This window comes from Dipodomys spectabilis, unplaced genomic scaffold, assembly GCF_019054845.1.
Source record: "Dipodomys spectabilis isolate Male_0828 unplaced genomic scaffold, ASM1905484v1 ptg000227l, whole genome shotgun sequence".
Lineage (NCBI taxonomy): Eukaryota > Metazoa > Chordata > Mammalia > Rodentia > Heteromyidae > Dipodomys > Dipodomys spectabilis.
In genome coordinates this window covers 3,517,143-3,540,828 of record NW_024870904.1, presented here as the reverse complement: position 1 = coordinate 3,540,828, position 23,686 = coordinate 3,517,143, and positions in this window count along the sequence as shown.

The following is a 23,686-nucleotide window of genomic DNA, read 5'->3' as shown; positions in this document are numbered from 1 at the left end:
GCTGGAGCAAGGTTCAGAACCATGGATAAGAGAAGCCTCAGACAAGAATTTCACAGGTGAGTTAAAGCATCTACAATGCTAATGATGGGTCCAGAGCCCAGTTGATCTGTTTATCTTGAGCTGTACAGAATGATAGTATTCTTAGTGCCCCTGAGTCATGTATGGCAGAGAACTAGGTGATCCTTTGTCTCAAGGAATTGTCAATCCAGAATTCACTGGGGACAAACTGAATTTGGTGTGCCAGTGTAGTTAATATTAGCAATTCTCTTTGTCTGTAGAGAAGTCATTGTTTAAGAGAAAAAGACAATAGGACATGTACAAAAGGAGATCTCATTTTCTTTTAAACTAGTATTATGCAGGTAGGATGAAAATAGGAGAATAGTAGTGCTGCTATTCTCTCATCAGGACAATAGCTTATGAGTTGTGCTGGGCATAGAGTGACATTCAGAATGGAAGCATTAAGAGTACGTAGATGAATCATTTGAGTAAATATTTCCTAGAAAAATATAGAAAAATCTGAAATACAGAAAAACATTATTTTCCATTGTAAAATGTCAGTACTACATTCATAGTATGTTGCAGAGAAAAGTTTATTTTCTGCCTAAAACAATGCTTTGATATTTGAAAATCTTGTAACAGTTAAAATGTGAGAAAATACCTTTACAGTAAGGAATTTATGGATCTCATTTATGTTTTTGTCTATTTTTCTGTTATGCACTTTAGATGTCCCACAAATGGAGGATGTGATTAGCACCTGTCAGGAAAGTCACAATAAATATCTCTCTGAAGTAGCAGTCATGAATAGTAACCCAGGGGAGGTAAAAGTGAGACTTATAAAAAGTTTTAATTTGAGCTCAAAACAGAAGTCAGAACTGATTAAGAATAATGGGAACTCCTTAGGGATGAGGACAGAAAAGGTCACTGGGAGTCAGAACATGGGTGTTTTCAGTGAACCTGGTAAGATGTGTGCTGCCTATAGTCCTCACTTGTCTTCTGTAGTTGAAGAATATAAACAATGTAAAAGGTCTTTCACCGAGAAGACATACCCTATTGTCCCTCAGAGAACATACACAGGAGAGAAACAATATAAAAGTAAAATGTGTGGAAAGATTTTCACCAGTAAGGCATATCTTACTGTCCACCAGAGAAGACACCAAAATGAGAATCTTTTTGAATGTAACATGTGTGAAATATCTTTTACCTCGAAGTCAAACCTTACTCTCCACCAGAGAACACACACAGGAAAGAAACCTTATGAATGTAACATTTGTGGAAAGTCTTTCACCTGGAAGTCAAACCTGACTATCCACCAGAGAACACACACAGAAGAGAAAACTTATGAATGTAACATGTGTGGAAAGTCTTTTGCCAAAAAGGCATGCCTTACTATCCACCAGAGAACACATACTAGAGAGAAACCTTTTGAATGTAACATGTGTGGTAAGTCTTTCACCCAGAAATCAAAGCTTACTGTCCACCAGAGAACACAAACAAAAGAAAAACCTTTTGAATGTAACGTGTGTGGAAAGTCTTTCACCCAGAAGTCAACTCTCACTGTCCATCAGAGAATACACACAGGAAAGAAACCTTATGAATGTAACGTGTGTGGAAAGTCTTTCACCCAGAGGTCACACCTTACTTACCACCAGAGAAGGCACACAGAAAAGAAACTTTATGAATGTAACATGTGTGGAAAGTCTTTCATCCGGAAGTCAGAGCTTACTGTCCACCAGAGAAGACACACAGGCGAGAAACTTTTTGAATGTAACATGTGTAAAATGTCTTTTGCCTGGAAATCAAACCTTACTGTCCACCAGAGAACACACACAGGAGAGAAACCTTATGAATGTAACATGTGTGGAAATTCTTTCACCAAGAAGTCAAACCTTTCAGTCCACCTGAGAACACACACAGGAAAGAAACCTTATGAATGTAACGTGTGTGGAAAGTCTTTCACTCAGAAGGCACACCTTACTGTCCACCAGAGAACACACACTGGAAAGAAACCTTATGAATGTAACGTGTGTGGAAAGTCTTTCACCCAGAAGGCACACCTTACTGTCCACCAGAGAACACGCACAGGAAAGAAACCTTATGAATGTAACATGTGTGAAAGGTCTTTTACCTGGAAGTCAAACCTTACTGTCCACCAGAGAACACACACAGGAAAGAAACCTTATGAATGATACGTGTGTGGAAAGTCTTTCACCCAGAAGCTACACTTTACTGTCCACCAGAGAAAACACACGAGAGAAACCTTATGAATGTAATGTAACATGTGTGGAAAGTCTTTCACCAAGAAGTCAAAACTTACTGTCCAACAGATAACAGACACAGGAAAGAAACCTTATGAATGTAACGTGTTTGGAAAGTCTTTCACCCAGAAGGTATACATTACTGTCCATTAGAGAACACATACAGGAGAGAAACCTTATGATTGTAACATGTGTGGAAAGTCTTTCACCAAGAAGTCATACCTTATTGTCCATCAGAAAACACACACAGGAAAGAAACCTTATGAAGGTCATATGTGTGGAAAGTATTTCAGCCAAGAGCTACAAGTTACTGTCCACCAGGGAGCACATACAGGAGAGAAATTTTATGAATGTAAGCTTGTGGAAAGTCTTTCACCCAGAACATATACCTTTCTGTCCATCAGAAAAAAACCGACCAGAGAGAAATGTATGTAGCAGGCATGGAAATTCTTTCACCTGGAAGGCACAACTTAACATCCATCACAGAACACAAGAAGAGAAACCTTATGAATGCAACCAGTGTGGAAAGACCTGGAGGTCACAGCTTAACACACATAAGTTGATTCACACAAATGAAATAACTTAGGATTGTACTAAATGGGAAAGTCTTTGATCTGTAAGAAAATTAAAATTGCAATACAGAACCAATACAGGATAGAGACCTTATGATATAGCAGATGTGGAGTCCTCCAACTACAAGATACAGCTCAGGGTTCATCACAGAACACACAAAACACACAGACACACACACACACACACAAACACCCTCACACTCAAAGAGGAGAGAAATCCTATGTAGGAAAAATAAATGGAAAGGTTTTCAAGAAAAAGTCCTAACTCAGTTTGCATCAGAGAACAGATGCGGGTGAGAAAATACAAATGTAACAATTTTGGAAAGTCCTTTACCAAGTATTCATGGATCCAAGTTCATAGGACACACAGCAGAGTAATCTTAAAAATATTACAAATGTGGAAATCCTTTGATCAGAAAGGAACACGTCATGTTCATCAGAGAACTGACTCACATAGGAGAAAAGAAAGTAGTGCATAGGACATACGTGAAATGACTTTCAATCAGAAGTGAGTCCTCAGCATATGTGAGAGCATAGACAGGAAAGAAATTATGAGTATAGAAAACATTTTGCCCGAAGTCCCATCTGTACAGGTATCAGAGACCTGGACACATGACAGAATCTCTGTAAATATAAACATGAGAGGAAGTCTTTCAACCAGAAGCCAACCCTCAACAAGTATTAGAACATTCACCCAGGAAAGAAACCCATTGTAGGAAAATCTTTGTCAGAAAACCTGTGTAAATTATACAGAGAAATCCTTCATGGCAGAGATAAGCTAGGTGTGATGGGAAATCATTCTTCACTCTTCAGCTCTCTCTGAGCCAACATATCTCATCTTTTCATCGTGTTGAGTGGGAATGGTGTCATTCAATATTATCCAAAGGTGGAAACAACCAGTTATAACAAGTAATTCTGAGATTGAAGTTATTAACTTGCATCTTTTATACTAAGGAATGGTATGTTAGAGTAATTTGATAAACTCTTTTTAGAAATATGAGGTCTGTCCCTGTGGGACTGATCAGATCATCTCTAACATGGTTAGGGTAACAATGATTGAGTGATGACTGTTATGATAGGAGGCAAGAACATGAGAACAACTTTTTTTCTCTTGCTCCCTTAAATCCCCCCTCTGTATGTGTGATCCATGCATTACAGTACAAATGACTTACTTTTTCCAGTTCAGTTTTTGAATGGAAGATACTAGTCCTTATTGCAGTACATACATAGTAGTAAAGTCTTTCTGGGAGGGGTAACAATGCTCGATAGGAAATGTATTCATGACCTAATTCATGTAATTGTATAACCAATTTGTACAGTATCTTTACAATAAAATATATATTATAAAAATATGGTGGATTTATAAAGACAAGAGTCTCAGCATTTTGCTTTGGGGAAAAACCTCAAAATATCTTCAGTGCTTGCTGTTTTCTTTAATTAATCACTGGTGATGAGCAACTTGTGATTGATTCAATCTTAGCCCATTTAGTTGTTCTGCTGAGTGAGCTATAATAAAACACCAGTGTGGACGATGAGTCGCACCTGTGTTATCTCATAGAGGGCCAAAGTAGATATGACATTAGGGGAAATAATCAAGCACACAAAGATATTAATCTCTCACCAAAAATTGAAATAAACAAAAAAATACTATCTGCCACTTGAGCTACAGCATCACTTCTAGGCCTTAGAGGAAGAAACGAAGAAAGGAGGGAAGTGAGAAAGGGAAAGAGGAAGGGAAGGAATGAGGAAGAAGGAAGAAATAAACTATTCAAAAGAAGAATGTTTAATTTTTGGTGAATGTGAGTATTATTCTTTCAGAGGTGGGGCTCAAGAAAAATGGCTTTTACAAAAAGCAAATTCTTGAACTGTTTACAAAATGATAAAGAGGATGTAACATTTTATAAATTGATTTAATATTCAGTAATATTAAGTAAGGAGGTCAGGTGTGGCTGGTGCCCTATTGGCCACATGGTGGATGGTGGGGTCTGGCATCTTGTCTTCATGCAGGGGGAAGGAAATGCCCCATCCATCACTTGCCTCCCAAATGATGGGTGTTAATGGATCCCTGGAAGCAGGCATGGACATTTGGCTGATATGTTACTCAATCTGTTAGTTCAGTTTGTGGGACTGGGAATTTCCTGTAGTGATGATTTAAGTTCCCAGAATATCAATATATTTGAACGAGAAGAGTGTGGTCTCATGCTGTGTGTTCATAGATGTAGGAGAAAACCTCTTTTCAATCTGAGCTGTTCAGATGTGTTTAAGCATTTTTGTTGTTTTTCCCTTTCTGATTGCACTTTATTTCAAGGCCACTCCCAGGGGTGAATGACAGGATATTTAGTTTCAGCTCATTCTAAAATCTATGTCCTCAGAAGAGAAGTGGTCATCCATGATGAGTACATATTCACCCTAGACATAATCACTAAGAGTGGGTTAAGTTACACAAGTTCTCAAAATGTCAAGAGTCCTTCCACACGGTCCATCCTGTAGCCCTTTTCAAAATGAGGCTTTTTAAGAGTTCTGCCTTTGTATGAATATTTCAGTTCTAAATTAGATTATTTTCAATAGCCATTCAGTGAATGTTACTGGATAAAGTATACAAATAAAGTCATATTTATTTTAGAGAAAATTCTGATGTCATCAGCAGGGGCAGTTAATATGACTCAAAGTGAGGACCCAAAGAGTCTGCTCTCCAAAGATCTAAATATTTAACCAAGAACCTCTAATTCCCAAGCTATATGGACCCTAATGAGAAAACAAGATGTTAGGCGAACCCTTGTTTCTTCCTCAGGTTAACCTGGAATGATATACCTCAGAGTGACTGGAAGGGAAAGAAGCTGGGATACTGAGCACACTGGGTACTGAACAAGGCTATCACAGGATTTTCACTAGACCCTCAGGGAACACCCAAGGCCCCCTTGCTTTACCTTGAGCACTTATATCTTTATGTTTGTCCAGCTCTAGGTCATTTTTCCTCCCATAATTAGCTTAATATTAAGTGTACATTTTTTTGTTTGCTAAATGAATTGAGAACTTCTTTTAAAATTTTATTTTTCTGGATCACTTACACCCCTGTATGAAGTCCCTGTTATAGAGGTCTCAGTACTTTGAGTAGATGACTACCTGGAGCATCCACAGCCAACCATCTTTTGGCTCACTTGATTATGAAGTCTGAGCAAAACCCAGCCTAAACGTTATATGTGCAGTCTAACTTAAATGTTTTTTTACCAAAAGTTTGATGTGGAGACTTCATCTGATGTGGTGCAAGTTGGTTGGGCTCATGGTCTATGCCAGAACTCAAAATGAAAGGTACAGGAAAGAAAAGTTTGGTAAGGAGCCAGCTGAGGAGAGGAGGGCAGTGCCAAAGTCTTCATGCAATAGGCAAACCTGGCAAGCCCCTTGGGACAGGAGTGAGAAGCGCAGAGCAGGGTATGTGCTACCCATCAGTCCACCACCAGCACAGCATGGCACCTGCAGCATGGGCCAAGGTGCACACGTGTTTCCTGCAGGGCTGACTGTTGACACAGGGACCTGTCAGAGAAGTCAGTGGCCTAATGTAATAGTCTTGTCCTATGTAGATGATACAATTACTTGTGGACTAGGAGAATTGGTAGTAAAACATTGTTATTTGAACTAGTAAAAATTCTTCAGGGTGTGTGTGAATGTGTGTGCCCTAAGAAGAAAAGAAATTGAAAAGTAGTTCAGAGAGAACTTCAATGACAAGTGTGGGACTTGAGTGCACAGCAAAATAGATCCTTTACTATCACAACAAATAGGTGAAAAGGAAGGGTTTCCTTCACTTATTTTTACCTACCCTTACAAATCCTATTGTGTTCAAAATAATAACAGAAATGTATGTGTTGATGCTTAATGTTGTACAACAGCTAGTTTATAAATGACAGCAGAGTTCTGTGTGTGGTCCCTGAACTCTCTGGAAAGGAAGGCAATACTATTGAAAGTGAACTTATGTCACTTGTAAGTTTGTCTTTTAAATTCCAGAGGAAGCATTGATTAATTTAAATGAGCAGACTTTTTGTTTTGCTGGTCTTTAGGCTTGAACCCAGGGGTCAGGTGCTGTCCCAGAGCTGCATTTGCTCAAGGGTAGAACTCTACCACTTGAGCCACAGCACCATTCCTGCGATACAAGCACTGTACCACTTAGCTACCTTCCCTGTCCTATAAACAGACTTTTTATGTTAAAAGAAGAAAGAATAGGTTGGTATGTAGTATCCACTTTCCATGTGCAAGTCTGAAGGTTCAACCCCTCAAGTGAAAGGAAGAAAGTAGAAAATGGAATGACAGGAAGTATAAAGTTACAACTACAAAGAAAAGTAGAAGAACAAAGGCAATGAGCCAGTAATTAGGTTTTTGTTTGGGATTGTTTCTTTTTTCTTTCAATTGTTAGCTGTGGGGTTTAAACTCAGGGAGGGCCTGGTATATTCCCTATGCTTTTCACTGAAGGCTGGCATGCTACCACTTCCAGCCAGAATGTCACTTCTAGTTTTCTGGCATTTAATAGGTGATAAGTCACAATGAATTTTCTGCTGATGTGGTGCTGAGGAATTGAACCCAGTGCCTCATGTATGCAAGGCAAGCCCTCTACCATTGAGCCACACTCGCAGCCCTGTCTCCTTTCTTAAAACAGTGTGGATGGGGCTGGCAATGTGGGTTAGTGATAAAGTGCTTGCCTAGCATGCATGGAGCACTAAGTTTGATATCTCAGTACCTAATAAACAACAACAGCACCCAAATACCCCTAGAAGCACTGGTATTGTAGCTGAAATGGTAGAGTGGTAGCCTTCATCATAATGAATTTCAGGAACAGTTTTCAAGCCCTGAGTTCTAGCCCCAGGAATGTCAAACAAGAACAATAAAAACAAGATGAAATGATCAAATGAAAATAAAACAAAAAAAGTCAGCAAGTTTCATTGATAAACACAACACACAAACACACACATAGACACACATACACAAATAGACTTTTATCAAACCATATTCCTCTCCTTTACCATGTCTGCTCTCCGTCCCTGCACCAACTGCTACCTACATCCACTGGAGAACTTACTCTGTGTTTCTCTTGTTTTTGCATTCTTAAAATAATTTATTGTGAAGATTAAAATATAAAAGTAGTATCAATAGTCATGAGAAAATTCCAATCAAAATACAATAAAATAACCATTTTATACATGTTAGTGTGGCCATAGTTTTAAACAAAACAACAAAAATCCTTCCAAAGTCTAACAAAATCTAGGAAAGATGTGACAGCAATGTGAACTTGGTGCATTTCTCTCAGGTATGTAAAACTATCAAAGATGGGACAAAAAGTCCTAAAAAGAACTGAATATAGAATTACATAGAAATATTGTCCAGTACTTCTACACTTGTACATAACATAGGGAAAAACAAAGATTTCTATAAATACCATCAAATACGGACTAAGTTTCAAGAAAGACAAATACCACAAAGAAGTCGAAGAGTATTTACAGAGATTAATTGAACTACTTATAACACAGTCCTGTACAGCAGTCAAAATTATGTTTGACCACACTTTTTCAGCAAATCCATTAAAACTTCATTAGGATAGTCTAATGTTATTTATGTGGATGTGATGTCTGACAAGATTCTAGGCAACCTTTGCCATCCATGAGAACTTAACTCCTAGGTGTCATTGAATCCCAAAAAAGTGAGGCAACATTGTGGTCAAATTAAAAAATGAGAAGCAAACTAAAGCAAATCTGCACTTAACTTAGAAGGCAAGATTTGATCATCTGCTAAATCTACAAGCCATCTTTAGCTTTTTTAGAAACATGTTCCTAAAGCTGAATCTTTTTTTTTTTTTTTCTGTTTTTCAATCTTGGACACAATTATGTTCATAACATGGAATGTCAAACAGAGTGAGAAATAAAAGAATCTCATCAGAGATCCTTTCATTCTTTCTTGCTTTAGATGACGAGTAAAGATTCTGGAACCATGGCTTGGAGAGAAGTCATATGAGAGTCAGAAAAGAACCTGTGTGATTTTACCCTCGAAGTTTCTGGTCAGAACATGATACTTGGACTGGTAAAGCATAAAGCCTTCGTATGGGAGAAGAAACATTCCTGAATCAAGTAGAGCATTAAAGTCTCCACTAAAGACAAATCCACAGTAGAGTGAAGTCTTATGTATTTCTAAACAATATTAACAGAAAATACACTCCAAAATGTAGATCCATATAATGTAAAAGAAACAACTTATATAGGTATGTGCTTTTGCTTATACTTGTTGGTTGATTACACAGGAAATTCTTTTATCCAGCATTCTGGTTTTTCTTACACTTACCCACAATGGTAATTGTTAATGTAAAATGCATGAACTTAGCAGTGACATTCACAAAAAGAGAAAATCAATTCTGTTTACTTGAGTAAGGTGTTTTTGACAGGAAAGACGATATGAATCCATTAAAAGCAGTGTTTGCACTTTAGTACTGGGTTTTTCTAATTCACAAGAATGTTTTCTTACTTTGAGAAACTTAAAGAGAATTTATTATAGGCTAAGGGTTCACATTCACAATATTTAAGATGAGGAGTGTTACAACTTTCAAGGTTGGGTATTTTCTGTTTGTTCTGGGATTTGGACTGTCCATATCCACATTAGTGACTGAATATCTTGCCTTAAAATTTTCAAGTTTCCTATTTCATATTATTTTTTAGGATATAATCTGAATTTCAAAGAGGACATTGTAACTGGGCTCTCATGTCTAATGGTTGTAATCTTAGCTACTTAGAAGGCTGAGATCTGAGGAAAGTTAGTTTTATTCCTCAGCTCCACCCAGACCTGAGCTCCTCCCAGACCTAGATTTTTCCCCCATACTGCTGACCACCCCTCTCTCTACCCACACCTACCTGAGCATGCACCTACCTAACTTCCTGCTCCCCAGCTCCTCTGGCTACCTGAAGAAAGACAGATGCATGTGCTCTGTCTCCTGGGAAATATAGTCCTTCTAGTAAACTTTATAATAATCTTTCTCCTGTGCCTGCTTGTGGTCCCCTGGGATACACATGAAGGATCCCTACAAGGATCACAAAATAAATCCATGGGTAAAAGAATGTCTGAGACAATAATCTCCAATAAATTAGCCAAATTAGCTGGATGTCGAGATGTGGCTTACGTGGTACAACATTATCATTGAACTAAATAATTTCATGATCATTTTCCAGACCTTGAGTTCAAGAATCAGGACAAGCACACACATATCTAGGGCATTGTATTGTATTCAAATTATATTTTATCAATTGATTAGGAACACATACACAGGAAGTCTCTTTTTTTTTTTTGGTCGGACATGGGGCCTGAACTCTGAGTCTGGGAACTGTTCCTCAGCTCCTAAACTCAAAGCTAGCACTCTACAAGTTGAGCCACAGTGCACTGCAAGCTTTTTCTACTTATGTGGTTCTGAGGAATCAAACCTGGGACTTATTCATGCAGGCAAGCACTTGCCCTGACAGTCTCTCTTATTTTAAGCGATGGAGAATAGGCTAATTATATTAGCGGAGAAATTGTAATGTGTCAGAACAGACATATAAAGTGGTGTATATCTGTGCGAGCAACATTTTGAAAGTTTCAAAAGCCATAGGTAGTGCAGAGGGTCAAAAGGGGATGAATATGTTTATATAAGACATTTTCAAGGAATGTTTAAGATTCATTGGCTTCAATTCACAAAAAGCAAGTTTATAAAGTCACATGGGTATGTACCAGAATCTGTAGGTTCAGGAGTATAAGCGCACAACTCCTGACTCTCCTTGTCTAGAGGACCAGAGGTTTGTCAGCCAGTTTCTGGTACCGGGAGGAACAAGTGCTAATGGCAGCACAAACCTATGAGCCCATAAGATATCATTAAACCCAGACTGGGGAAAGACTCTCCCTAGGATCCTCAGATGGCTTCAATTACACCTACCAAGAAGACAAGCTGGGCTTCTACCTCTTGGCTCTGACTATGGAGTGCAAAACTGTACTTAAGAGCAAGTCCACGCTCACCTTGAGCTGAAGAGCTGAAGGACAGCACCCAGGCCCAGAGTTCAAGCCCCACGACCAACAACAACAACAACAACAAACAAACAAAAAAAAAGAGCAAGTCCAGCAGCAAGGCAAAAGTAAAGAAACCCGAATTTGCAAACTAAAAACACCAACAGTGAGCAAGGAGGCATTGGCCTCTTTTCTCCCTTTCCTGCAAACACACTTTCAAATGATCTGTGTCCTAATAGAAACTGCAATTCCCATAATGCGATGCATTCACCTTGAGGAAGTGGGCCTGCTACAGGGTTTTCACTGGCGCCAGACACTTGGTCCTAAGTGTGCATGGATGCATGAGGAACTTCCTCTCCCATCTACGGGAACTAAGGTGAGTTTCTCCTTGAAAACTCAGTTTACCTCCTGAAACTTTGTGAGATCAACCAAAAGAAAGAAATGTATTAGGAGCATTAGATAATTTGGACTTTTAATTCTTAGTTCTATTAATGTAATTGAAGTTATGAGACCCCATGGTTTTGTTTTTATTTTTGTTAAAAATATGTGATCTGTTACATATAAATTATGTCCCTTTTGCCTTAAAATTTTGAATATCTCCCCTCTCACATTAAAAACGTATTTGTAGCTGTGTGCCAGTGGCTCATGCCTGTAATCCTAGGGACTCAGGAGGCTGAATTCTGAGGATGCTGGTTCAAAGCCAGCTTGAGCAGGAAAGTTCATGAGCTTTCTCTCCATTAAACCACCAGAAAAATGGAAGTGGCCTTGTTGCTCAATTGGTGTAGAGCTCACCTTGATCTGAAGGGATCAGGGATAGGGCTCAGGCCCAGAGTTCAAGTCACACAATCAGGTATTTACAGACATTTAACCAATTGATTCTGGGATCATTTCCCCCTGCTGTAATATATATATATATATATATATATATATATATATGTATATATATATATATATATACATATATATATATACATATATATATATGTATATATATATATATATATATATATATATATACTGAAATAAGATAGCAGGATTTTAATGTAGACATACTTTATAATCTTTGAATTAAATTGATTTGTCAAACTCTCCTCATTACTTTCCCAGAAACTCCCAAATTCCATCTATGAAATTTCAAGGAGTTATTGGTTATTTGTGTCTGAAGTTTGCCTTCCCTTAAAAAGATTTTTTCCCTGGTTTTGTTGTTGGTCCTGTGGCTTGAACTCAGAACATGGGCACTGTCTGTAAGCATTTGCTGTGCTCTACTTGCCTTTCTTTTATTAATTGCTTCAGGGAACTAGTGAAAAGTTTCCTCCCAGGGTTTCTTAGAAAATGGTACTCCTTCCCAAGACTTCAAAAAATGCTTGTCTAGGGAGATTAGGTTGAATGTGGGTGGAAGTAGAGTTTAGGGCAGGTCTATGTTCATGTGAAGCTTGATCACTTGCTCCAAACCAGTCTGTTTTTACTTTTCTGTTTTGGTTACCCTGTTTTGTTTTGATTTTCTTCCTCTTCTCTGATCCTAGAAGTTTCTAGAAACAACTATAGGCTACATATCTAGGGGTCCTCAGACTTGTTTTCCCAGACTGTGTGCATTACACTGTGGAATAAACCTTTTGCCTCTCTCCCTCATATCAGACATCCTAAGCTGTCTCTGAATGATTTGTTGTGATTGTTGATGATCCTTTCCCCACATCATGACTGGGAAGGATTGTGTAGGAAATATTCATGCCTGATATTCAGTCCTCCAGTGCATAGGTTCTCCATGTCTCTTTTAGTGGAATGGAGCTCTTCCTCATGAAAATGCAGATCATGAAGCACATTTGGATGTATAGATGGCAACATTGGAGCACCTATAAAATATGAAGCAAAAATAATTCTTTCTTTCTGTAAAAGTTAAAAGTAAGTTCCTGAGAGGCAAGGAGATAAGGATCAGGTAAAAATGGCTGCTTCCTGAAGTAGCTGTGTCGCATAGTTTTCATTGTTCAAGGTTACATTTTTCAAACACTCATTTCTAAGTATTATGTTTATTGTACTAGTATAAATAGAATTTACTTCCTACATTATTTTTGAATTGTTCATTGCTCAAAGACTTGTCTGACTATTTCTTATACAAATATTATATCCTCTTATTGCATTGATCTCAATTATTGAGTGTTGTAGATCCTGAGGTAGAAGGTACAAGTATGGTAAGGTATTCAGGGATAGATTATGGCTCTGACTTCCTCTGCAAGAAAAGGTGAATGAATGGAAAAAGTGTGAGCTTATTCATAACACTTGTAGAATTCATTTGTCAGGAGATGTGGTGCACCCCACTTGGGTTCCAGAATTCCTAGAGATTCCTTTGTTGGTAATGATCCACCACCATGGAGGGCCTGTGAACTTCACTTCTTGTCCGCTGTTCTGGTGTTAGGAGCCTCCCAATATTCACCGCAGGACTGGTCTCAGAGGAGTGACGTGATCAGTGGTAACGTACTGGACCTCATGTTTGTCAGCCTGTGTGGACAAGCTCACCCTGACATTGTAGACTGGATGCTGCCTTGAGGCCTATTTGCATGAATGCCTGTCTCAATTCCATACCTCTGCTTCAGAGACCTCTTTTGTTTCTTGATTCTTTGATCACTTACAGTGCAAGCTTGTGTTATGTATCTGTACAGGCTGGTAGTTGAGCTGCGTATTGTTTTCAAGGATGGGGTGTTTTTTCATGGCTCTTGAAGGAACAATTGTATTTTCACTAAACTTATAAATCCTCTGAGATTACTATTCAATTACCTTAACTTATGTTGCCTGTTTAGTTGATAGAACAATGATGGTAGATTAAGTTTGGGTCTCTGTTTGTTATTGAGCTTTAGAGGGCTCTTAGCCATTGCTGCCAATTTTTGGGAATATTGGTTGCCAACCTTATTGTAGCCCAACTCTTCTTGCTAGTGCTACTGCTTCTGCTGTGAAACTTATGCAAACCATATATACAGCACAACATGTTAATTCTTTAGCTTGATAAATTTCTGGTGCCCTGGGATGCAGGTGGAAGTAGATAAAATGATTGTGATATGTTTTATGATTTGGAAACAGCAATGATGTATGTTGATAATCAGGTGGACCTGCTAAAGATGTGGTTAAAAATAATGTGTCATGCTAATGGTCAGTACATCTGTGTTATTCTTCTTAAATATGATGGAAATATGACTTGGACCACTATCCAGTGACTTATTTGAGGCATCTGGTCCATTGATAATTTAAGCTTGGACATTATGCAGCTTCAGGGTCAGATATCTGATATTGGTCACTGCACCCTATAGGTAGCACACCCCCAGAATTAGCTGCATCACTTCTCCATTACCTGCAGGGATTCAACCTGGATAATAACACACCTTTTGCTATTTCTTACGCCTTTTGCTCTTCCTTCTTTTCATAGGCCTTTTTGTTCCCCATTCTTCCTGAGATATATGATCTGCTGCTTCTTCTAATTCAGGCTATTAGACACTTGCTCAATTTACAAAATGATAAAGGAGAGACATTGGAGACCCAGAGGTGCCAGGAGCTGGCAAGGTGTGAGCAAAATCTCCACAACCACTGCCGTATTCATAGGAGGGAGTTTTCCTATTACTTCTGGCCCTGCAGGCTTACCTGTAGAAATTTGGTGGACAAAGGTTGAACTAGAATGAGGAAGGATGAATATGCTCTGCGATTGCTGGCACATTGAGTCCTACAGCAATGTGATGCAAGCATTGTGCAGATATAGAAAATGTCTATAGCTAAGGTCATTGCTGGAATAAAGAGAAATTCATCATTGGCCTTGTCTCTGTCTCTTTCATTATCATCCCCTTGTTCTTCTGGAGCACTGCTGGAGTTGTTGCTGGTCCCAGCAGTGGTAGTATGCTTACCTAGCATGCATGAAGCCCTGGGTTCACGTCCTCAGTACCACAAACAGAGAAAAAGCAGAATGTGGAAATGTGGCTCAGGTAGTAGGGTGCTAGTCTTGAGCAAAAGAAGTTCAGTGACAGTGTCCATGCACTGAGTTCCAGCCCAGGGTTGGGACATAACACACAAGAAATGTGTGTGCTGGGTGCTGGAGCCTCATGTCTGTAATCCTCACTTTTCAATAGGCTGAAACTGAGGATCCCAGTTCAAAGGCAGACTGGCCACCAACATGTGTGAGACACTTATCTCCAGTGACCACTAAAAATCTGGAAGTGTGTTGTGGTTCACATGGTAGAGCACTTGAGCTCAGTGATGGTTCCCAGGCTCAGAGTACAAGTGCCATGACCGAACAACAAACAAAAAAAGGATAAAAGTATAAATAAATGCATCAGAAATAAGCTTGAAAAGTGAAAACTACACTTCACAGATAGTCTTGGAAGCACTCCACTGTTTCCTGTTCCTTTTCTCCTTGCCTCTTAGGAATTTACTTTTACAGAATGAAATTAGATTTTCTTTATGTTATTTGAAGTGCTTTTCAGTTGAAGTCTATAATCCAAATATGGCCTTTGATTCCCAGTTTTCATGAGGAATAGTTCAGCTCCACAAAATGGACATGCAAAACCCATACACCGGAGAAATAAAATCATGGAAGAAAGTTTCCAATCCAATCCATCCCAATTATGTTGTATGTAAAGGATCACCAAAAATCACAATAAACTTTAGGAGACAAGTATAGGATCTCTGATTTTGAGAGAGAGAGAGAGAGAGAGAGAGAGAGAGAGAGAGAATTCCAGACCCTGGGGTGCCTGCAGGAGCAGGCAAAATGTGAGCAAAAGCTTCAGGGCCATTGACTCCCACCCTCAGGACTGCAAGTCCTTGCCCTTTATGGTTTGAGGAAGTGTGTGTTCTAGCTGATTGGCCTGGGGCTTTAAGTGAAGGGAAGCTTTGGTGGAAAACATAGATTGAAATAGAATGAGGAAAGAAGTGTGCTGTTTGCCCTTTTTGGCAGAGTGGGCTTAGACCAATATTACACAAACATTTGAGAGACATAGCAGAATTGTGCCATCAGCCCACTCTCTGTCTCCTTAATTATCATCCCATTGGCCCACAGAAGTCTTGCTTGTGCTCTGATGAGACTGCGGCAGGAGACAAAAGATTTATTCCACAGCTTAATGGATAAGATTTGAGAAGACAAGTCTGAGGTCCCCTAGATATGTAGCTTAAAGCTACTGAGAGGAACTTTAAGTTTCAGAGAAGAGGTAAGAATATTAAAGAGATTTTCACATGCAAATATGAAAAGACAAAATCAGACTGGTTTGCAAGTGATTAAGCTTCACATCAACATAGACCTACCCTAAACTTCACTCTTCTACACACCTGCATTCATTCTGACATCCAAATCACTCTCTTTGTAGGAAAATCAGGGTAATGTGCCATGTACTTAAGAATCCCTGTGAGGAAACTTTTCACTACTTACCTGAAGAAATTATTAAAGGACATGCAAATAGAGCACAGCAAATTCACACAGATAGTGCACAAGCTCTGAGTTCAAGCCACAGGACCAATAGCAAAAACAACAATCATAACACCCTTAGATGAAAAGCAAACTTCAGAAACAATTTAAAAGTCCTTTTGATTTAATAGATAGAATTGAGGATTTTCTGGAAAATTAATTGTTAGATTTTTGCGAAATCCAAATCAACAGGATTATGCTGCATATCCACTTAACCATCTTCCTAGTCTAAGCCCTTGTGTACATTACAGCAATGGGAATTGACCTGGTATAAGTTCAGTGTCTGTGAGTACCTTTGTAAGATGAGAGGGGAGGTATTAAACAAGTTAAGGCAAAACAGAGATATAATTCACATTCAGCAGAACACAGGAATGGAATAAGAAGAAATGTATGAGCAACACGGTCACATAAACTCAATTTCATTATTAGAACTAAGAACCAGTCAATGCATGCACTTGTCCCCATGTATTTATCTTTTGTGGCGGGGTTCAGGAAGGAAATAGTGTTTTTCAAGTAAAATTCAGCTTAGCTCCTACAGCAGGGAGAGAAAAGTCCCACTGCATTCAAGCACTCTTGTGACCAGGGTGGTGCTGGGCATTGTGGGAATTGTAGTCTCCAAGAAGGACATTTTCTTTGAAAGTCCTGGGTTGTTTTTGTTGTTTTGGAGGGCAGAGGTGGGGCAGAAGATCGTTTTGCGCATGCGTCTCCCCGCCCACCACAGGCATTTTAAGTCGACTTCTTCTGGGTTCTTCCCCTTTGACTTGCTGCTGGAAGTGCCCTGAGGTAAAGTTTGGACTTCCACAGGTGGCAGCCACGAGGCCGGCACCCAGCTCTCTGCAGTGGAGCTTGGGAGCTGTAACTTGGAATCTCAGGCTTTGGAACTGATGTCAGGTAGGTACTGTGCGATTGCTGCGGGAGTCTCCCCTCCACGGGTTTCTTTTTCTTTTTCTGTTTCTGTTTGGCCGTTGGTGTGGCTTAAACTCTGGGCCTGCAAGCACCATTCCTGAGCTCGTCAGCTCAAAGCGAGAGCATTATGCTTCAGTTAAAGCTCCTACTGCCCCCTCCACACTTTTCTCCAGTCTGGAGTTGGTAATTTGCTTGAGGTTCAGGAGTTTGTGCTGTCATTAGGCTCTGGGCCCTGAGGTGTAAGAACCTGGTTACCAAATATCTGAGAGCAACTGGGAGATTCTGCAGATGAGGAGAGCCCAAGAGCTGTGCATTTGTCCTCCAATATCAAGGGATTCTTCTATTTACCCATATGACTTTATTTGCTTTGCCTAGGTGTAAGAGGAGTAGAGGAAGAATTCTAGTGAAATTGTAAGGTGTATGCGTGCCTTGAGTCCTCTTACATTGAAGTTGAATTTATTGCTTCTGTGTTGTTTCTCCTAGAGATATTTTAATGTGTTTGGCTTGAGTTTTTAATCTCCTGGCTTGAGTTCACACGTGTTTGTATTCGACTCTGTTTCTAGAGACAGTTGTACATGGGATATTGGATATTGGTCCTGTATTTTTAGGAATGAAGCCTAGCAATGTTTGAAGCAGAGCACCCTATGAGTAGGAATCTCCATCATAAATGGACAGATCCTGTCAATTCTGAGAAGCCCTAAAGAGAAAAACAGAAAAGCACAGGAAGGGGAAGATGTTGCTATCTTCCTTTGCTTTATGCAAAAATTGTTGCTACTTCCCTGAGCACCAGATTCAGGTGGTACTCTTTCCTACACCACTCTCAATCACTTTGTGTTGTTGCAAGATTTAAACTAATTTCTAGGAGGCGTGATGAGCTGGATTGAGGAATAAGCCAGAGCATAGTTATCAAAGGATATCTGAGGCTGTGGTTTGGGATGTTGGAATAATTGTTATGACTGAAAGTATCTATTCCTGTTGTAATCCCTAATCCTCTTCTTGCTAAATTATTCAGCCTGTTAACAATGATTTTTAGTATGTCATCATGCAAACTTACATTAATTATGCCATCTATGGATTTGCTAATGCTAGCTCTAATCAATTGGTTGTGCCTGGTAGTACAGAACGTGTTGGTCTGGGACATGTGGCCTAAAAAGAAAATTCACAGAAGAAAACTTGAGGTAATATGTTTTACTCAAGATTGTATGCTCTATAGGTGTTACTTATCTTCAGGTGTGTCACGCCTATATCGATTATTTTATGTTGTATCTTTATGATGGCCAAGGTTCTTCGCATGACTGTTTAGGGAAATGAACGTTAGGGACTTCTCAAACCTGGGTTACCTCATCTTTACTCATGTCCCTTTGGACAAAGCATTTTAAATGGCAAATTGCTAATCATTGCATATGTGTACAATGGTTAGAGTGAAATGTGCCATTTGACACCCATTATTGAAATAGCATAACATGAGAAATGTATTCTATATACATTTTTCTATCTAACTTTGCGTGAAAATTACTGAGTTACATCATACATGCTTTCCATGGTGTTTAAATATGTATATGAATGAGGTAGAACACAAAATCCAAGGATTCCTAGGATACTTTTGCATTAAAAACGCAGTTCATGGGCTGGAAAGGTGGCTCAGTGGTAGAGTATTTACCTTGCATGCATAAGGCCCTGGGTTCGATTCCTCAGCACCACATAAGCAGAAAAGGCTGGAAGTGGTGCTGTGGCTCAAGTAGTAGAGCACTAGCCTTTAGCTGAAGAGCTGAGGGAAGGGCCCAGGCCCAGGGTTCAGGCACCAGGACTGGCAAAAAAAAAAAAAGGGGAAAAAAAAGCAGTTCATACATCCTGAAGTATATTCAGTAATATCGAATGACTTTTAGTGGAAATATATGTTTTTGCTTTCAATTATTCAATAATTTCAGTGGGAACATTCATTTTTTCCAATTTAGTGTGTACATAAATATATAAATTAGTAGGTATAATAATATCTATCAGGAAATGGGCTGGATTTGTGTTTATTGGACACTTTAATGCTCTGCCTAAGACATTAAAAATTCTTCGCTTATAGGAAGGCTTTAAGTTTTCACAATAAAAAAATAAGTAAAAATTAATAAAAGAAGGCTTTACAGTTTCCCAGTCCATGTATCATGTTTGAAAGAGGAAAATCTGGGCCCAAAATCTCACAGATTCATTTCTGAATGCATCATTTCCCTTAAATCCCAGCCATGATTCCAGAATCTTCTGCTCATTGTCAGCAGCAAGACAGAATGAATGGATCTCTGGTGAGTTGATTTTTTTATTCTTCATTTGTTTTCCATTCCACTATATCAATCTAAAGATGTCCAAGAATTAAAAACAATACCAACCACACAGATTCAGCCTCAGTAACATTTTCATAAATCAGATAAAGAATTCTTGTAAATTAGCAGATAAAGATTGTGGGTTTAGCAGATTGAATGGTTATATTCTAAGTTGAATTCAGATTGGCTTCAGAATGTCTAGGTTTCAACTTGTCATAAAATATAGTCATACCTGTTATGTGATGTAATGACACAGAGCAGGTTACTTCTCATGGAAGGTGAAGGATAGATTGCCACCAGATCACTTCCTCATGAGTAACATTAAACTATCTCAATGAAATTTTCCTGGATTTGCTGAAATAGTGTGGTCATGCACACCTTCGTGTGTTCTTAAGGAATGATTAACCTATATGTACTTAAATTACTCTCCATATATAGTTCTTGGACTGTTTCATGGTCTTGGTCTTACTTGAAACTTCACCTGTATTTGTTGCTAAGCTTTATGGTCTTTCTACACATTCCTGTTTGTTTTCTAAAGTATTCTCACAAGATTTCTTTCCTCTATTTTCTCTCTCTATTTTTGATTTTCTACTCACTAGTGTTGGTTATTTTTCTTACTCTCTCTTTGTATCTATCTTTTATCATTTTTTTCTTTTTTCAATCCCTCTTTCCTCCATATGTGTCTCAGTTGTTTCTTTTCTTCAAATGATCTATCTGGAACAAGATTTTCTTAGTGATCAGCTTTATGTTGCTGACATGGCTCTTAGGATTGACATTTTTCTTACCCATAATATAGGAAAATTGTTGCCTAGAGAGTTCTACAGGATTCCAGAAACAAAGAAAATTAGAGAAACACAAAAACATAAACAGATAGACTTAGGAAAAACCAGGGTTCTGCAGGCTCTTTGGCACTTTGTCCCTGGGTGCCAGCAAGCTAGCATAGTTCCTTGAGTTCACACAGGGAAGATTACCATTGATAACATGCAAAAATGAAGTATCTATATTAATAGTACAATCAGAGCCAAAACAGGTTGTGAGGAAAACATGTTTCCTTATTCTCCTGAGACAGAAGACTGATGTCAAGAGAAAATGCAGACATGGAGTTCACCTTACCTAGCGGTCAAGGTCAACAGCACCTGTTTCAGATGCTATCTTTCCAACAGTATGGAAAAGGCCTGTGCAGGGAGCCGGGACAAACGCCATCACAAGATGGCACCCACTTCCTTGCAGCTTAGAGGTAAACAACTCCACGTTAGGCAGTGCTTGGGGGGACTGCGGGTCCCTAGCCTTGCACATGCACCACCATTGTAAATCCTGAGCCAATCCCGTGGCACCTGGTGACGGTAGAAGGCGGACAGCCAATCCTGAAGCGACCTGTGTTCCAAACCCTATATAAGCGGCTGTATTTCCTTGCTCGCTCTCTTGCGCTTAAGCTCTCCCTTCAACTAAAAGGCTCTCCAATAAAGTGTGATCTGAGAAGACTCCTGGTGTGGTGGTCGTTCTTCCTCGCTGGCCGAGAAGGCGTTCGCCGCAAGTGGTGCCGAAACCCGGGACCTGCGCAAGAGGTGGAACAGGAGCCAGAACTCAACACACGGAGAGGAGACGTCGGTAAGTATCCCTAGGTATGCTGTTTTCTACTATGGACTATTGGTTGTTTGCATTGCTGCTTCCTTTGTGGTTTGTCTTTCTGGTGGTTCTCTGTGACTGTCTGCGTTGTGGGGATGACCACAAAGAGGGGGTCTCAAGGAGACCCCTGTACCCTTTTTTGAAGGAATTTTCAAACCGGTTCTCAGCCCTACATGTGGAAGGGCAGGACCAAGAACGCAGTGATCCTGTGAGTGACTCAGAGGAAGAAATGTTAGAGGAGGAAGGAGAGCAGCTCGATCCAGCTGATAATGAAGACTTAGAAGAGGCTGCGGCTGAGTATGAGGCAGACAGATATGGGGGGCAGCGTCCCCAAACGATAAGAGTACCGCAGCAGCCAGAAAGGAGGAAAGGACCTGGCCCTCACCCGTCGGCCCCTCCCCCGCCGTACCCGCCGGCGGGGCGGAGTCACTTTATAAAAGGGAGCACCTGGTCGCGGCTGGCGGCCGCCTTTCCAGTTTTTGAAAATCCAATTACTAATGAAAGAAATTTTGAGCCGGTTTCCTACTCCCAGCTTAAGGATTTAGTTGAGGCAGTCCGGACTTATGGAGTGACGGCTAATTATACCATAGCCTTACTCCGAAGGCTGACTGTTAATGCCATGACGCCTACGGACTGGTTCGAGGTGGCCCGCACCTGCCTTAACCACGGGCAATTTCTTGATTTTCGATCTATTGTTCATGATAAGGCTCAAGCTCAATATAACGGCAACTTCCCTGCTAAGGAGATAAAGAGAGGTGATGGAGGGTTAGGCTCCACTGGAGTCGACCTTACATGTCTGTCCTTAGCCTTGGACCAAAGGCCCATGTTAACTCTTCAAGTGGAAGGAAAAAGATTTGAGGGACTGGTGGATACAGGGGCAGATAGAAGCATCATCCGAAGAGGGGAGTGGCCAAAGCGATGGCCAACTCAAAAATCCTCCCAAACCTTGCAAGGGCTGGGCTATGCTGAGGCCCCACAGTTAAGTGCTAAAGAATTGACTTGGAAAACAGACGAAGGCCAGATCGGGAGGATGCAACCCTTTGTGGTTGACGTCCCCGTTAACCTTTGGGGAAGAGATATACAACAACAGCTAAAGTTAACTTTGACTAATGATTATTCAGAGGCCAGTCAAAACATGATGAAACAACAAGGATTTGTTCCAGCCCTGGGGCTTGGGCGATGTCTCCAAGGATGCAAGGAGCCAATAGAGCCACTTCCTAAGCAGGATAGAAAGGGTTTGGGTTTTTCTTAGGGGCCCCTGAAAACAAAGCTTCCACTAAAGGTGCGGTGCCCATACCTTGGTTATCCCAAAAATCGGTGTGGGTTCCTCAGTGGCCCCTCTCTCAAGAAAAGTTGGAAGCAGCACAAACCCTTGTTCAGGAACAGCTACAGTTGGGGCATGTTGAGCCTTCCGTGTCATCCTGGAACACCCCAATTTTTGTAATAAAAAAGGCCTCTGGAAAATGGAGACTGCTACATGACCTTCAAGCAGTAAATGCTCAGATGCAGATCATGGGACCGGTGCAAAGGGGGCTCCCCCTGCTTTCGGCATTACCTAAAGAATGGCCTATTTTAGCCTTAGATATTAAGGATTGTTTTTTCTCCATACCGCTCCATAAAAAGGACAGGGAGCGCTTTGCTTTTACTTTACCTTCAGTTAATCATGAAACTCCGGATGCTCGCTACCAGTGGAAGGTTCTCCCTCAGGGGATGGCTAATAGCCCAACAATTTGTCAATTGTTTGTAGGAGCTGTGTTGGCCCCTGTTAGAAAAAACTCTCCAAAGGTACGGATTATCCATTATATGGATGATATCTTGTTGGCTGCTCCTTCAAAAGAGACTCTTCATAAAGTGTTTGGGCAGATAACAAAGACCTTAGCTGAGAAGGGATTGATAATTGCCCCTGAAAAGGTTCAACAGACTAGTGTTGTTCAATTTCTGGGAACCATTGTTTCTCCCAATGAGATTAAGCCGCAAAAGCTCTTTATTCGAACTGATCACCTTAAAACACTTAATGATTTTCAGCAATTGGCAGGAGACATTAATTGGATAAGGGGATTTCTTAATCTCCCTCGGTCAGAGATGTTACCTTTGTTTGCCATTTTGGAGGGTGACCCTGAAGTCACCTCCTCTAGATCCCTGACACCTTTAGCACTAAATTCCCTACAAAAGGTTGAGGCAGCTTTGTCTAGGGCTCAACTTTCACGGGTTGATTTAAAATTACCTATCGATTTATGTATATTAAAAACAAAAAATTATCCCACGGGGGTTCTTTGGCAAAATGGCCCCTTGTGGTGGCTTCATGGCAACTCGGTGGGAGCAAAGACAGTCCAATATTTTCCTGAATTAGTGGCTAAACAAGCACTTTTGGGCATAAAGTATTGTTTGATGCACTTTGCAAAGATCCCAGATAAATTAATCATTCCATATACCCGTGAGCAAGTTGAGATTTTGGCCGCTACAGTGGATATGTGGGCGATTCTTGTTTGCTCATTCCCCAATATTATTGATAATCATTATCCTAAACATCCTTTGCTTGCCATAGTTAAAAAAGATTTAATATATTTTCCTGTTGTTACTTTAAAGAAA